This window comes from Bidens hawaiensis, unplaced genomic scaffold (genome assembly GCF_021521415.1).
Source record: "Bidens hawaiensis isolate Kalapana, Puna unplaced genomic scaffold, B.hawaiensis_p1.1 tig00004021_1, whole genome shotgun sequence".
In the NCBI taxonomy this organism is placed as follows: Eukaryota; Viridiplantae; Streptophyta; class Magnoliopsida; order Asterales; family Asteraceae; genus Bidens; species Bidens hawaiensis.
The window spans coordinates 1,697,701-1,711,596 of record NW_027491237.1 but is presented as its reverse complement, the minus strand read 5'-3'; positions in this window follow the sequence as shown (position 1 = coordinate 1,711,596).

The following is a 13,896-nucleotide window of genomic DNA, read 5'->3' as shown; positions in this document are numbered from 1 at the left end:
CCGAAAAAGGAATATAATGGTCCTCGTGGTCAAAGTTAAAAATCTTCAACACCACGAGGTAATGATGCTGAGAAGAAACCATCAAGTTCCGGGTCACAAGCTATGTTAGCTAATGGAGATGATTGGTCACAACGATTACTGTGCAACGATAATCAAACTAATTTGGCTTTGTTCGGATTGACTCAAGATTTCAATGGAAGTGAGGTGTCTTCTGATAATGACTCTGGATTGGATTCTGATGATTCATGTGACAAGCCAGAAACAGTCTTTGCATGCATGGCTAAGATAAACGAGGTTAGTCATTCTATTTCTTCTATCTCATCTGTTAAAGTAAATTGTGTTGATTGTGAATCTAACAAACCTAAGTTAGAATCTTTAAAGAACCACAATGAAATTTTAGTAAGAGAAATTGCTTCTCTAAAGGATACTTATCGACAGTCTCTCGAATCTCAAATGAGATCTCGTTAAAAGATTGAAGCATTGTCGACAAGTAATCATGATCTCAAAGCTGAGTTATCTGTGAAAATGACAATTAATGACCAAAAGTTTCAAGAAATTTTGAAACATCGTTCAAAGATAACCGAGCTTGAGAATGAGGTTCTTGAGTTAAAGAACAAACTGGGTAAATTTCGAAATTCCTCTTTTTTGTTGAATGAAATTATTGAAGTTTCTAGAAAACAAAAGGATTCAAAGAAAGGTAGAGGTTTTGTTGAAATTCCACCACCATTTCACAATGATTATAAAATTAATCCTTTCGCTCCAACTGAAGAAGATGTTATTCTTAAAGAGCCTGTGTTTTCAGAAAAATCTAAATCTAGTAAGTCTGAAACTGTTAAAACCCAATCTGTTTCTCAGAAACCTCATGTTCAAAGCAACAAAGTTTTAGTTGAAAATGTGGACAAAGTTATCATTGAGGATGTGTTTGAACCTGAAATTATACACAAGAACAAGAACATTCCAAGTTCTAATCACATATTGTGTGAACCTCATGAATTTGAGGAGGCTGAGTATGGTTCGCACACAACTAAGATGAAACAAGATGTTCAAGCTAAACCAGTGAAGGCTAAGAAACCAGAAAAACCAAAAATTTCTGATGAGGATTTATTAAGTTTCATAAATCCTAATGCATCTAAGCCATCATCTGCTCGTGTGTTTAAGTTAAAAGGGATGGACACAATGTTCACTGAGAAAGACATTCCAATAAGTATCATTAAACTTGAATTAATTGAGAGTGTGTTTCACAATGAAACCTCCAAGGTTCGTGAACTTGAACGTCAATATGCTCATGCAAAAACTTCAGCTACATCTGATCCATTGACTAAATCAAAGCAAGTATTTAAACAAGCTAAAAGGGTTCAATTGTGAAGTCAACGGGAACAGATACGTTGAAAAGTTTTTCGAACTGCTCTAATTTAGATTTTTACTTGAAAAAGAAATATGAATATCTAGTGATTTTGCTAAAAGCATGACTAAAAATGTGAGTCATCAGTCATCATCTGTGTCATCATGTTGGCATGCGAAGTTGTTTTCTTTGCGGTCAACAAGGTCATGTAGTAAGAAATTATGGCCAGAAGAACTATCAGAATCTTCATCCTTTTATCAAGGACCACTCCAAACCGATTCCTTTGGTAAAGGAGATTCTAAAACGACCTGTGTCGTATGCTGATGATACTCATATTATGTTTTCAAATGTACATCCTCGAAAAGTTGTTCATGTGAATGAAACTCATGGTTCCGTTAAACCTAAGTTTATTCCTACTGAACCATTATGCAAAAATGTTAATTCAAACGTGGTTCAAGCTGCGTATCTAAGACGAAAGTCGAAGAAACCTGTAACTTATTCTCAAGTTGCTGAACAACAATTGGATGCAACTAAAGTTAACTTTTCTCAAGGAAACCAAAAGGTGCTCAAGACCGAGGCCTAGGCTGCCTTTTTGAACAAATCATTTTCTTTTGTGTGTAGGGTACATCCAAGACCATTTCTGGTGAAAACTGGATCATGGATAGTGGATGTTCTCGTCATATTACTGGGAATCTCAACCTCTTAACAAATGTGAGAAATATTCAAGGGGGTTATGTGGCGTTTGCTGGGAATTCTAGGGGTATGATTACATAAGAAGGTGACGCCCTGCTTGCGGTGCGCACATATAATGTATATATGTGTGAACCCTTGGGTGGGCAAAAGTAAAATTGCACTAATTTTGACGTTATTTTACTAATCACGTGAAAATAACGTTAAAAGTGACGGAAGGTTAATCAGGCATCATGTGGTGGCGTTGATAGCCGAAAGACAAGGGCACATGCACCAATCAGCCGGTGTCCCGATGATTGAGTGTTATGTGTCTTATGTCCAAGGCTTGATTCAAAACTACTATCGAGCCGGGGGTCTCACCGGAAGCAGCCTCTCTATCCCTATGGGATAGAGGTAAGGCTGTCTACATCTTACCCTCCTCAGACCCTACCATAGCATTGCTATTGGTGGGATATACTGAGTACGATGATGATGATGATGATGATGATGATTACATAAGAAGGTGATGTGTCAAATGGGAAGATTACTTTTGAGAAGGTTAATTATTGTGACAAAGTGGATCATAACTTATTGAGTGTGTCGCAAATCTGTGATAAGCAATACACGACAGTATTTATGGATAAAGAATGCCTGATTTTGAAACCGGGTTATGTGATTCCCGAGGACATGGTTGTCATGCGATCACCTCGATCAAATAATATTTATGTCTTAAATATGAATTCTAATGTATCTACTTCGATCGAAACATGTTTTGTCTCGAAAGCAACCGAGAAAGACTCAGTACTTTGGCATCGAAGAATGGGTCACATACATGTTCGAAAAATGAACTATTTAATGGCTAACGATCTGGTAGAGGGGGTGTCGTTAAAGAATTTTAAGTTATGTTTCGTAAAAGTTAAACGTTTTTTTAAAGTATTCAATTATCAAAAATATTTCATTATTATTTAAGTTAAAATTTTAATTATTTATTGATCATTATTTAATTAATTCTTTAATTATTTCATTTAATTATTTAAGTTAAAATTAAATAAACTGTTAATTCGTTAAAAGCTACTTCGTTAAGTATGGATAACGAACTAGGTGATTCTTTAGCGAACTAATTTCTAGTTCGTTCACCTAATTCGCTTCCGCACTCTCTAACGAATCATTTCTATTTCTTTATACATATTTAACGAATCAAGACACGACTTACATCTTGTTCGCTAATCTGAGGCAACGAATTGGAATAGCGAATTGTCTAATTCGTTGTTTAAGATTCAAACGAATCGTTTGATTCGTACATAAGGTACTTCGGGAAACGTGTAAGGCTATATAAGACAAAGCAAACGAACAGTCCTTTCACTGTTCATCATCTTTCTTCACCTTAAAGTCACCTTTTTCAAAATTTTTCTCTGATTTTCGACCTTCATATTTTGATCATTCACTAATATCATTGTGTTACTAAGGTATAAACAATCACGACGATGTGATTTTCGTCAAAAATGACTGTGTATTAATAGACTAATTATGGGTTTTTGTGTTCTAAGGGTTTTCCGAGTTCAAAACCCTAATTTATTTATGATATACTCTGTTAATGTAGCTTATTTATGTTTCAATGTGATCGGAATACGATTCCGATACCCTTGGTAGACTTTAATCGACGATTGATTATCGTTTGCCGGGTCGATTGAATGATTATTGTTTCTGGGTTTTAGACTCTGTTTACTTTATTGAATGTTCTTATTTGGGTTATGGTGCTAAGCCTTAATCTTAGCACCATGTGCTTCGGATCGAGATTCCGAGTTGGACAACTATGTATTTTTTATTACTTGACGATTAGCATGAGCTAAGTGAGTCTGGTTTTGTCCAGTTGACCATCGGTTGTTCATATTAATTTTGACTTTGACTATGTGAGTCAAAGATTAAGTCTAAATTATTGACCATTTGTTATCCTTACCGAATTGGAACTGTTTCGTGTCCAATTCGTTAAGGAAATACACGAAGTAGCTCAGCGAATCAGTTTATTAACGAATCAAATATGGATTCACCAAATCTGTAACGAACTAGACTTCAGTTCGTTAAACTCTTATAGTCGATTCGCCGTGTCTCTTTCGTTAACTTATTTACCTGATAGCGAATCTCTTGATTCGTTACTGGATGGTAACGAATCATAGTGACAATCACACGAATGACATTTAGCTTGATTTATTTAATTAAATTTATTTATTTTTTTAATTAACTAAATTATTCAAACCGTCTAAACGCGTAAATACATTAATTACACATATCAAAATTAAATACACTATTTATAAATAAATATATATATATGTCCTAAATGTATATTACATCTTCACATCCCTTATATTTGTTTATACTTATACAGTAAAAATGGCTGATCAAGTAAATCAAGATCCACCGGTTGCTGATCAAGGGCAACAAGAACAACCACCACAAGAGCAACCACCTCAAGTTCAGCAGGAGGATGTTATTTTATTACCTTATGACAAAAAGCACAACATATGTGCTTATGTTGACTCAGATGTGGCTGATATAGCTTCATTTGGAGATATGTTGGCTTTTCTAAGACGGTCAGTGATACATTACACCATTACTGCTCGACCTAAGGTGTATCTGAGTATTATCAGGCAGTTTTGGGCTACAGCTGAGTATGTGGAGGTGGAGAAACATATTCGAGCAACGATTAATCAAACTCCTATTATGATTGATGTTGAAGTAATTCGGCGTGTGCTTTGATTTAATGATAATGATAACAACCCGAGTGAATTTGACAAGCAACTGGTCAAGGTTTTGTTTACACGTGTGCGTTATGGTGGAGATATTGATAAATCTATGTTGAACAAGAATGGATTATGCCCACCATAAAAGTATCTTCTCCATGTTCTTATTCATTGTATGAGTGGTCGTCATGGCGGTTTTGACGAATGTCGACTCAGTTTGCAATCAGCCTTTGTAGCTTTAATTCTGAACAAGCCGTTTAACTTCTCTGAGCTCGTCTTTGATCATTTGAAAGAACTAGTTCAGCAAACGATTCAGTCGAAGAAATTTTTACTGTATCCTCGTTTCTTGCAGTTGATTATTCAAGATTTGATACCTAATTTAGCTATTGATCAGACCTTGGTGAATGATGTTCTCCCTATGGAACATATGACATCCGATACCGTTCGTCGAATGTCGCTTTATAGAAAAGGGAGGCCAGCAGATAAATGAATGATTGGTCATATCATTAATCCTAACTATGTCTGTCCTCCTGATGAACGTTGGATCCACGACGACTCAGATTCCGAACGTGAAGGAGGAGAAGGTGGGAACGATGATGATGGGAATTATGATGGTAATGATGGTGATGGTGGAGCTGGTGACGCTGCCTTTCAAGAGCAACAAGAGGCAGTAAATGATGTGTTAGCTGCCACCATTGCAGCTCAACAAGAACGAAAGAGGAAAGGGAAAGCGGTGGCAACTAGAGAGCCATCGAAGAAAAGACGTGTTTCAGCCGGGGCTGGGGTAATTATTGGTGTACCACCACCTCGTCAATCAACGCCTCAACGCTCGGTAGTGCCGCCTACTACTAGCACTCCGATGCATACATTGACAACGACGTTGGTGTCCCATGAAAGGCTTGGTTTAATCCCTCAAATGGCATTATCTGAGATACCAAGGCCTCCTGCTACATTATCTACTGTCCCTTCAACACCAATTATGAGGCCTCCTCCTCCTCGTCCTCCTACTCCTCCTCCTCCCAGTGATGTCTCTTTCATTATAATCACTCGGCCTCAGGGACCAATCCAACCTGTTCATCCATCACTATACAACTTGCCACCAAACCGTCAGACTGAGATGTTGTTGAATATTCTCCACCTTTATGAAAATCAAATGGCAGCCGACCGTTAGAATCAAGAACGTCTTATGGAGAATCAAAGACGGTTGATGAGTTATATCTCATTCTGTCATAAGGAGACTAAAGCGCTGCGGGCGATTGTGGAGTCTCAAGGGGTGAAAATGAAAGAACAAGAAGAATTAATCTTGTAGTTAACTTGCAAAGAAGATGCCCTAAAGAAACTCAGAAACAATGAGCAAGATCCTGATGAGTCTGGTGCAGGAGGTGAGCCTAAACAATCGCACGGCTCATCTTCTGGTGCTGGTACAAGTGGCAATGAGGACTCGGGTAAACAGATTATTATATATCAGGATCCAACTGCCGCTAACCCAATTGAGATGATTGCGGCTAATACTGTGATATTTATGGATGGATCGGGGATGGTTAGGAGTGTGGTGAACAGAGATGAGATAGAGATTGGTGAGTTTGTTGATAGGTCTCTGACACGGGAGCAGATTTCCATAATGCTTGGGTTGAATGACGAACTGTTGACCGTGTTAGAAACTGAGCCTGATGTTGAAGTGGTGAATGAGGAAGGTTTAGAAGATGATCCATCTATTCAGATGAATACGGATTTCATTTATGAAGACGAGGATTTCGAGATGGAAGACGTCACTCCTGAAGAGTACCCTGACTTGTTTCAACACACTAATGTTGATCAAGGTGCTCCAGTATTCGATGAGCTAACGTTTAAAGAAACTGAGGATGAATTGGAAAAGGTGTTGAAGTGTAAGCGGACAGTTCATTCACTTGAATTCTTAACTGATGATGATATTGCAAGATGGTTCAAACGCCAGAAAGTGGGTAAAATTATCAGTGCGTATCGATATGTTGATCAAGAACGGAAAGACACAGCTGCTGCATGGGTTAAAGAAAACCAAGTGACCTCCTTCAAGACTGTTTCCAAGGTACATGGTGATACTTTCTCATGGCTTTATGATTCTGAGCTTAAAGTATGTATAATTAAATGGGAGAAGGGGATCCAGTACTACGAGACGATAATGGATGTTCTTACTTTACCGCGTTGGGATGTTCGTACCCTCGCGAGACGTCCATTTATCAATCGTGGGGGTTACCGGACAGCTGAGTGGTTTCATCGACACTTACTGTTTGAGGTCAATCATGGCTTCATGTTCTTCAAGCCCCAGGTCCCGAGATGCAAACATATTGACGAGATTGAATCAAGGATTGGCTGGAGGAAACTTGTCCTTAAGGTAAAGCCGCCAATGACGATGAAGCGGGTTCCTGTGAAGAAGATGCCCCAACAGATGCATCTCTCGTTCAACCGCTGGTATTATGACAATCATACTGGCGAGGCCGTCATTGTTCTTGGTAAAGGACTGAAGACCGAGCTTATCAAGATAATCAACCAATGTGGTTGGTTAATTTATCAGAGACAGAAAATGACGTGCTACACAGGAAATAGATTCTGATCAAGCGCAACGAAGACTACAACCTGGCTATGCAATTTCAACGTGTTGTGCGTGTTTGTCATGAAAATGGAATTTATAGTTGCAGAGACTGGCAGTCCAAGCGCTTCAGATAACTTAAAGACAAAGAGCTCAAGACGAGGGGGTGTCTGCTAGTGCACGGTTTTGCGTCTTGAGTCTATTTAATTATCGTTAACGTTTTGTTTTATGTTTAATGTAATAAACAATTAATTTATTATCTAGTTCGTTAACGTAATGTCTAGTTCACTAAGGATGTTTAGCGAACTAAGACTTAGGTTATTTATCACTCCTGATTCGTTAGGGGATGTTAACAAATCAGGGGGTGATTCGTTAAGTTATTCTGTTTATTAATGTATGTAACGAAGTAGCGTCTGGTTCGCTAGGGGATGTTAGCGAACCAGACCTATCTTCTATATATAGTGAACACTGTTCACATTTAATGTTAAGTTTTGAGAGTTAATTAACGAAACCCTGTCTGAATCCTCTCTCGATCTTCATCCTAATATTATACAAATTACTTATATACATATACTAATAATATATAAACATATATAACACTGAATCTTAGGTAATTATGAGCTAGATCTATAGTTAAGGTATTAATCGATTATACACAGATCTGAGGTATGTTATTGTTATTGGATTGATACCACCCGGGATCCAACAAGAAGGAAATTGAACCGGATGAGATCCCCGGCCGTTCATTAATGTGGATGAAAGGAAGGGAGGACAAAGATGGTGCATACAAGAATGCTGTTGTCGAAGGCGTGGCAACCAAATTAGTATGTTTTAGTATTAAACTTTTTAAATCATGTTAAAGTCAATTCATTGCCTTATAATGGTGTCAAAAAAACTTGAGTCTGTATAACTTGTCCCAACACTTGATGTGGATACATAAGCGTGTTACAAGTGTATTAGAATATTTGTTTTCTTGCAGGTTTAGCATGAGGAGCAGATCGCCTCCGGAGCCCTGGCACTTGAACCGTGCACAGATGCCGTCACCTTAGTGCTTGGCAAAGAGAAAGGTAGGTTTTTAAAAGGGATTGGGTATGGATTGGCAACAGGTAAATATTGGGGTGTGAGTCGGGTAAAAGGCTCGTTTAAGCAACGAATTGCCCAATTTGAGTATGAGGTGGTGCAGAGAGATGAAGTGGTGAACAGGGTGACGACTCTACTTGAATCCACGAATGCTATGCTAGCAAGCCGTGAGAAGGAACAGTTAGCATTTGAGGCCAGGTTCATACATCTCGAATGATTGTTTCCGCAAATGTCGGCAAGTCAAGTAAGTGACGTATGCTACATATTAATTAATGCATTCGACATACATAATTGGCAATGTTTTTGTCACAATTCGTAGGTAAATCCTGTTCCCAACCGGTTGGTTCTAACCAGAGTACTAGTGTTGTGGCGCAAAATAAAATGCCAGCACCAGTAAGTATCTGATAGTTTTTTTGTTTTTTGCAACTTTCCATGTGATTTTTCATTTTCCATAACCTAATAAATTGATTTGTAGGCCAGTTCTGTGGGAAACATCTTAACCTCAGGTGAGACTGTGCAACAAGAATCCGCTTCTCAAGTAAGCATTTGACAGTTTGATTGATTTGTTTTAATAATTAACTTTCCATGTGAGTGTGCTGATTTTGCATAAGTTAATTGTAGGCCAAGTCTGCGGATAAAATAGTTTTCGAAACGGTACCCGCTCCCCATATCGTGACATCAGTAAGTATTTGACAATTTCAGTACTTTTTATAATTCGTTTCCAATGTGAGTGTGCTCATTTTCTATTACCGAATTACAGGCCAAGTCTATGGAAAAAAGTGTTGACCAAACGGTAGTCGATCCGGATAGCGCGACATCCGTAAGTATTTGGCAGTTTCAGTTTTTATATTTTATAACCTAATAAGTCTAACAATTCCGATTTCTTTTATATTACCAATGAAGCCTGTAGAGAACAATGTTGACCAAGCATCAACACAACTACACCACACTCCGGATAGTAACGGCTCGAAAACACCATCAGTAAGTATTTGGCAATTTCAATTTTTCCTTTAATTGTTGATTGATTCATTGAATAGTTTTTAGGTAAAACGGAGAAGCTGTAAAAGAAAAGTTGATGTATCTACGGATGAAGCTTCCCCACCTGCTTGAATAAAGGTATGTACTGCGCGAAACATTGTTAATTTCCCACCAACAAAGGTATGTACTTATATATTGACCTCAACTAAGCCATCTTAATTTCACATGCTGGTTTATAGGTGTATGAGTGTCGTTTGTGTGTGCATGACAAGCGTAACAAGGTGGCAAATGGTAAAGTTCATTGGTCACCGGTTCCACAACAGTTGCATGGAAAAGCAATCCCGAAGGGTTGCTATAAAGTTAGTATTGATGGAGCCATAAAGGAACAAGCAATTATTCCATGTGAGGCATGTGAAATGACGACTGTTGGCAACGTAATTGGTACTTTTGTTGCTTGGATAGAACACCTAATCTTATGTGACCAGGAGGTTTGTTCCCTTTTAACTTAACCGAACAAATATCTATGTTCTTTTTCATTTTGTTTAAAAAATGAACACTTGTGTTCGTTTATGTTCGTTTGTTTATAATCTAAACTAACGTAATTGAACAAAGATAAACGAACATAAACGAACGTTCGGTATGTATGTATGCATACTATTTTGTTCTATTCAGTTACAAAATACGACATTAATTATACATATTTGTTTTTTATATTCTGTTGTTCCAGCTACCACCACTCCCATCCTCAAAAGAACCAGACAGAGCTGGCAAGAAGGCAAAGGCAAAGTACAGAACGATAGACCGGGTGACCAAACAGAAGACAAGGAGCAGTGCCAAGAAAACCGACGCCTTACCTAGTATATAGGTAGTCGTTATTTTTGTATTTTGTAAGATATTTTGCATATACATTTTCTTAAGTGGATATTATTGTTAATATAATTTGTTTCTAATTTTTGTCATGCTTGCTTATAGCTGTTTTATATTACTGCACAAAAAATAAAAATAATTATATATTGCCTAATTACACACAATTTGGCCACATAGAACACATTAAATAGGTGTGGCTAAAAGTAAGACAATAGCCGCACCTGAAATTACAAAAATTAGAGTCTATAAATGACCATTAGCCACAACATAAACTTTTTTGTGTGACGAAAAGTATCATAATAGCCACACTTTATATTACAAAAGCATTATGTGTGACAAACGGTAAGATAATGTCCACAACACAAACTACAAAAGAGTGTTTGAGTGGCAACTTCACATTATTAGCCACATTGACAACAACCTCCAGTGTCTATATGATATTATTAGCCACACAGTAACTCACTATGTGTGACGAAAAGTCTGACAATAGCCACACTTTAAATTACGAAAAACATTATGTGTGACAAACGGTAAGACAATGGCCACACCACAAACTACAAAAGAGTTTTTGACTAGCAAGTTCACATTTTTAGCCACATTCACAATAACCTCCAATGTCTATAAGATATGATTAGCCACACAGTACCTCACTATGTGTGACGAAAAGTTTGACAGTAGCCACACTTTAAATTAGGAAAAGCATTATGTGTGACAAACGGTAAGACAATGGCCACACCACAAACTACAAAAGAGTATTTGACTAGTAAGTTCACATTTTTAGCCACAATGACAACAACCTCAGTGTCTATATGATATTTTTAGCCACACAGTACCTCACTATGTGTGACGAAAAGTTTGACAATAGCCACACTTTAAATTACGAAAAGCATTATGTGTGAAAAACGGTAAGACAATGGCCACACCACAAACTACAAAAGAGTTTTTGACAAGCAAGTTCACATTTTTAGCCACATTCACAATAACCTCCAGTGTCTATAAGATATGATTAGCCACACAGTACCTCACTATGTGTGACGAAAATTTTTACAATAGCCAGACTTTATATTAGGAAAAACATTATGTGTGGCAAACGGTAAGACAATGGCCACACTATAATCTACAAAGGAGTTTTTGAGTGGCAAGTAAACATATTTAGCCACTTTTAATGTAATATCTAGTGTCTATATCATATAATTACCACCCTATTATTAAATTTAAGTGGCCATTTCTTTGCTATATCCACACGGTATAGGTCACAATGCAAGCTTAACACAACCCTATTGGCCACATTAATATAAAATTCATGTGGCTGACACATGAATTCATGTGGCTATATAGATGCAATGGTCACTCATAGTAAATTGTCATGTGGCCATTTTAGCCACACTTATTGGAGATGCTTCTTGATGGCCAGCAACTAATGAATGTAACTTTTAGCCACACTTATTACCATATAAGGCCACTAAAAACTCTGTGTGGCCATATCATACCCACGGTGTCGCGACCTTTGGCCACATATGACCTGAACCAAATGTGTGTGGCTAAAGGCCTACGGCCACACTTTTTTCGTGTGGCCAAAGGTCAATTTTCACGTAGTGCAATATAACTATATACTTGGTTAAGTATTTTTGATTTTTATTGAGTTATCTCGTAACATTTATCACTTTGGAAAGTTGACTTTGAGTTTGGTTAATTATCAAGACTCGATCTGACAAATCTGAACACTCATTTAAAACCTCGTTTTGGTATTTATATAACAAAGGGTCTTGCAATAGTTCATTATAACCCACATAATTACTTAACATAGGTTGAGTAACATTAATGAATAGATTAACAAGACACGGTTTCGGGTAAACTTATTTCTTTCAAGAAACATTTATTTAATTTCTCAAATATTTACATTTTTAAACCCTAAACTTTATTTATTTACTTTACATGTCATATATTTTAATTAAACCCTTTCAAGACTACCTACTAACTGAAGACACGTTTAATCTAGGTCTTGCTCATTAAACTGATCTTCGATTATTCATGAATCAATCTTTCAAGTTACTTAGTTAACATGAGTATTTTTTCATCCCCCGTTTTCCATCTTATGTTTTGGGGGGTGGCATTGCATAACTATTCAAATTCAAATGATTTGTACTCGTGTCTCAAACCACAAATTCTTTAGTATATGCTACTTAAATAAATGCTCGATTTGGTGTTATATGCTCTACATGATTACATGCTATGTGTTTATTGCTTTAGGCGGGTTGGCCTCTATGAAACTATTAAGTATGATCATACGCTCCCCTAACTATTTTAGTTTAATTGCTAGTAGCATAGGGAAACTATTATCCGGGTATATTTTGTTGTTACCATATAGAAATGTGTCTCAAACTATTTAGTATTTTCATATCTAAATTGTTGCTATTATTTATTGTTCCATATACGAATTGTGGATTTCATCTATTATATACTTATTGTTCAAAACCACAAAAATTGCTCCACAATATCCGTGTTATCAAAGTATTTTTATGCAATGTTAAAGGTTTATTACTTGGTTGATTTGGAGACTTGAAGAACTATAATCTTGTGACCGTTTAAGTTATTAGACATAAATGAACAATTTATTTGTTTGAATATTTATTCGGTTATTTGTATGAACAATGTTGTGTTATTTATAATATTATGAATTTAAATGAGTTGTTTAAATATTGTCACTTAATAGTGTCGTTGTGCAATGGACAATCGGTTGTGCCCTGACGATTCCGTCGCTTTTGTTCGGGGTGTGACATGATTGCACCGAGAAACAGGAAGAAGCTATCCAGTTACTTAAACAATAGTTGTGCAGTGCACCAATCCCGTCACTCCCAGAAGGAGCAGTGCACCAATGATGTTTCATGATGAGGTCTCAGATTCTTGATTATGCAAAGTGATAAAATGATAGCCTATGCATCACGACAAATCAAAGTGCATGAAAAGAATTACACAACCCATGATTTGGAATTAACAGCTGTTGTGTTTGCTCTCAAAATCTGGATACATTATCTTTATTTCACCAAGTGTATGATCTTCACTGATCACAAAAGTCTCTAGCACATATTTGATAAAAAAGATCTTAATATGAGTAATGAGACAACGAAGGTGGGTAGAACTGCTCATCAACTATGACTGTGACATTCGCTATCACCCATGTAAAGCAAATGTTGTGGCAGATTCTTTTAGTATAGAAAGAGAAACACCACTCCGTGTACGTGCATTGGGACTGCCAGTCCAGAAGAGTCTTACCACTCGAATCCGCGATGTAGAACTAGAAGGTTTGAAACCTCGGAACATAAAAGCCGAGAAATTACGAGGTCTTGAATGTGAATTCATAGCAAAGTCTAATGGTACACTAAACTTGATCGACCGAGTTTGGGTACCACGATACGGGAACTTGTGCAATTTACTATTGGATGAAGCACACAAATCCAAGTACTAGATTCACCCAGGAACAACCAAGATGTATAAAGATCTCCATGAATTCTATTGGTGGCCAAACCTGAAAGGAGATATAGTGGTTTATGTCAGCAAGTGTCTAATGTGTTCGAAGGTCAAAGCTGAACACCAGAAACCACCTAGATTGCTACAACAACCCGAACTTTCATAATGGAAATGGGAAAATATTACCA